Raw genomic sequence first — 4,300 nt, 5'->3', positions numbered from 1 at the left:
AAAAACAACTTATTTTCATTCTTACAGATTAGAGTATTTTAAATTAACACCACGTCCAAAAAAATAAAAAAAGACGTCGTAATGGGTCTAATTAGGGCTGGTCAGACTTTAAACAAGTTAGTTGAGAATTCACATGTTCTTCAACTTAAATCTTGGTGGCCCGAACATGAGCGTCTAAACTTTAGTGATCTAGAATAAGTAAATGACATTTTCTTTGAATATTGGGGAAATGAGGAATCAAACATAGGAGATGCAGGAGTAAATGCTCTTAACTACTTGAGTATACAATTCCCTTGCATTTTCTGTGATTATTGAGGTAGCCATAAATTACAAAGATCACAAAGAATCCAACTTAAAGTGGAACAGGATCAAGAAAAAGTGAAGTGACAATATCTTTCATAAGTTTTCCAACATGTGTGAAGCCATCTCCCCTTTTGTAAAGCAGATCCATAACTCTTGTTAAATTGAGAACGCGCATGAGGACAGGCCTTGGCACAATAGTTGGCTTTATAAGGAGCTCCTCGTTTATATCCTTCCACAAATCCACAACTTGTTTGTTGAAAACATCAAGTGTCTCTTGCTCTGAGACTCCATGTTGCTTCATGTAGCAATCAACACTCGAAGTCTCAAGCCCTCTCTCTTTCTCAGACTGAAAAAATATATAATCCAAAGCATTTAGTTAATTTATCTTGTTTAATATTAATCTTATTCAGCGTGTGATAAAGAAAATTGTATACCTTGCAGACGGCAATGTCATTCATAAGCCTAAAAATGATATTCGAAGCTCTGAGAATTTTAGGGTTACTAAACAACCACTCAAATGCCTCTTTCGTTACAACATCTCCCATGCCAAGTAAAGATATAGTTGAAAGTAAGGTGTTACCAACAGAAGTTGTTGCAACATGCATATACTCCTCCATGGATGGGATGCATCCTTCGTGCAACCATCTGGCCTCATCAAAGAAAGCGCGGGCTGTAGCTTTCCACTGCATTTCCATATGCTAAACGAGTGATTAAACTTAAATATAAAGATATAGTTCGAGCAGAAAAAAATTCAAAAATCAAGCCCCAGATATATACAATGTATTGAAGGTCAAAGCTATGCTAACTATGAATCTACATACAGCTTCTTTTGCGTAGTGAACTCTGCATGAATTTCCTTCCTTCACCATCTCTTCCTCAATTTCATTGAAAAGATTCAACAGTATATGAAAAAATATTTGCATATAGTCTGGCAGTTCATCCATGCAATTGACATCCCACCTGAAAATTAGTTAAACTTAATCAGTAAGCGTATCAATTTTAGTTCAGCAAAAAGGAGAAAACATATCTTTACATAATAAAAAGAAGGAACTATGATTATTTCAAACCTCCTAATCGCTTCTGTAAGGATCTCGAGTTCTTCGAATGTACCAAATTCATCGTATATATCATCCATCGCTATAAACAGGACAATGGCTTTGCTTAGAATTTTTCTTGCGGCAGAGTATTGTGGTTCAAAATATACTGCCGTTGTACAAAAGTACGATTCCACTACCCAGTTTCTTGCAAAAGGCAGCTTCCTTTCAAAGTCGACTTCTTTCCACCACCTAAACATGTATATAATTCGTTAATACTAATAATTAGTATGCATTTTGCAGTGTGCAAACTAGATCTTTTATGCTCACATTTACAATTAAAAGAGAGATTTACCTAATAATCTCACTGAGCTCCTTTTTGTGCAAGGACTGAACAAGATTGAAATCTAACTTTGCAAGTTCTATTAGAGCGTCATTATGTGAAGCTTCATCTTGGTAGATTGACATGTAATTCCTGGCACCTAACCTCTCTAGACTTTTTAGCAGAGGTCTCTCCAAGGCTTGAGTTATTTGTGCTGCCAGTGAATACCTTGCATGGGTTGTTTTGGATTCAATAAGGTGAGTGGTGGTGAAAACAAAGGCCTCTTCTAGTATATATTCTCCATGCACTCCTTAGATGTGTGGCTTCATAAAGGCTTAGCATACCCGACACGTCAACAATTATGAAATTACCATTTGCATCTTTGAACTTGTTGAACAGATCTGCTTGATTGTCAAAAAAATTACAAAACACACACACACACACATATATATATATATATATATATATATACATTCCTGCTTGATTTGTCAAAAAAATGTATAAACATATATATATATATAGATATTCTCTATACAGGATGTTTTCATCTTTCTTAAATACATGACGTTAATTAAGAAAACGTCACTTCTACTCTTTTCTTCAACTTTGATCCCATTTATGGACCTGTTTGATTATTTAGGGTATGTCATAGTCCTTTAAAGCTTCGATCTTAGGTTGTAAGTATCAAATTTTGGGCCTAAAAACCAAAAATCTAAGTTCTAAATGACAATTCTGCACAGTAAAAAAATCAGTCATATCAATAGATGAGATAAAGTTGTACAAAATTGAGTGGAAGTGAGGTGTTCTCAATGCGTCTTGTCTTAAAGACGATGAGGGACATTCTACATAGAGAATAACTGTATATGTGTATATATACACACACACATTGATTCTCTCTATAGGATGTATGTTCTTTCTCAATGGACAGAAAAATTGACAAAGTCTCACATATACAAAATTTTATTCAACTTTGGTTCTATTTATTAATAGTGTTGATTATTTGAGTTATAGAATGATCATTTAGAACTTAGGTTAGGTTCCTGACAATTTTCAACCAAATCCAAGTAAAAACTTAAACTCTAAGCTATAAATTGTGATTCTAAACGCTCAACCATGTCATATATATGAGATCAAAACTGAAGAGAATTGAGTAAGTGAGATTTTCTTGACAATTCCATTCTTTCTTAAACAAAAAATGTGCTCGAGAGATGAACTGTCTATATATACACGAAATTGAGTGATAATAAGTAGTCATTCACATCACTCTCTCCACATATCATTAATTAAGTTCTTATAATACGTACCACATGAAACATTATATCCATGCTGCCTCAGTAGGCGAAAGCCAAGAGCAACATTGTACAGATCACCATCATCATCATCATTAATAGCATGGTCATGATACGCACCATGTATACGTTCCAGTGCTTCTTCAAACTCTCTTTCAAAATGGTATGCCACACCAAGACGCTGGATTGCATCAATTAACTTGAGCTGATGTGCAAAACCATCATCACCTCCAGCATTAAGACTTATGAACACTTCCCTCCTCACCATTTCTTTTAGTTCGTCAACCTGCTTGTCATGCACATGAGTTATCTGCCATCGATCATCAACAAGTAGTTAATTAAATGATCATGAGCAAAACCATGTGAACAATTTTGGTTTTAAAAAAAACAATGAAAATGTCACTACATTGTCATTGGAATAATCGTAGTTGATGAACCGATCTCCCCAAACGCTTGGATGAAAGTTTGCCGCGGGCCGAGCAATATTTTCAGGCTTGGCAATTTGAGATTGATCTTTTGCTGGACCAGCTCGGATAGACGATACGGATTGTTTTCTTTTTTGTTTATAGAAAAAATTTGGGCTGAGTGGTAGAGGTAAGCTTCGACAAAGGGCAAAGCTAGAGTTGAGGTTCGACGACATAGTTGAATCTCCAAACCACCTCCTTGGCATTGATCTTGTTGTAAAAGAGTTGATTATGACTGAATTCGGTGACATCTATTTCACAAACACTACTCTCCCTAAGAGGCAATAGGTGCAGCACCTGAAATCTTAATAGGCACTTGGACAAACTTAGTTAATTCTTGGATATAATAGAATAGGAAAATAGGCAACAATAGAAGAGATTGGTTTTTATAACAGAGTGATGTCATTAGAATGGAGAGGTACATGATTTGGTGTATATAGGACTATAGGCTTTTGGCCTTTTCGTCGTATAGCTCTTGCCTACTAAGTGATTGCCTAAGTCTACCCGACTTGCCTAAGTCGCTTTCCTCCAGCCACAACTTTATACTTTGTCTAGAATTAGGTTAGTACAATATCTTAAGAGGAAATCTCTATATCATGGGCTTTGTTCACCGACTTTACCATTTCCACAATTCCTAACCACATGCATGTCTTGTGGCTTTTTTTTTCATTTTTTTTTTGGGGGGTTGAAAAATGAACTAAATTACAAAGAAAATCCATGTGGGATTTGTAAACCAAATATATCAAAAATACAAACGGGTTAAAACTTCCATGGGATAATTACTAAACCAAATACAAGGATGTAATGAAGAGTACACCTTTTTTGCCAATGTATCTGCTTTAAGAATATTTTATAAGCAAAGGATCCACTAGTGTAGTGGTTTGGAGT

The 4,300-nt window shown here is 35.3% G+C and overlaps 1 pseudogene; it reads right to left on the bottom strand.

Annotated features, from left to right (window-relative positions):
• Window positions 1-352: 352 nt before the first annotated feature.
• LOC117625781 lies at window positions 353-3,789 on the bottom strand (annotated as a pseudogene).
• Between the last annotated feature and the right edge of the window lie 511 nt (window positions 3,790-4,300).

The sequence above is a fragment of the Prunus dulcis genome, chromosome 4 (genome assembly GCF_902201215.1).
Source record: "Prunus dulcis chromosome 4, ALMONDv2, whole genome shotgun sequence".
In the NCBI taxonomy this organism is placed as follows: Eukaryota; Viridiplantae; Streptophyta; class Magnoliopsida; order Rosales; family Rosaceae; genus Prunus; species Prunus dulcis.
This window is presented reverse-complemented; position numbering and strand designations above follow the sequence as displayed.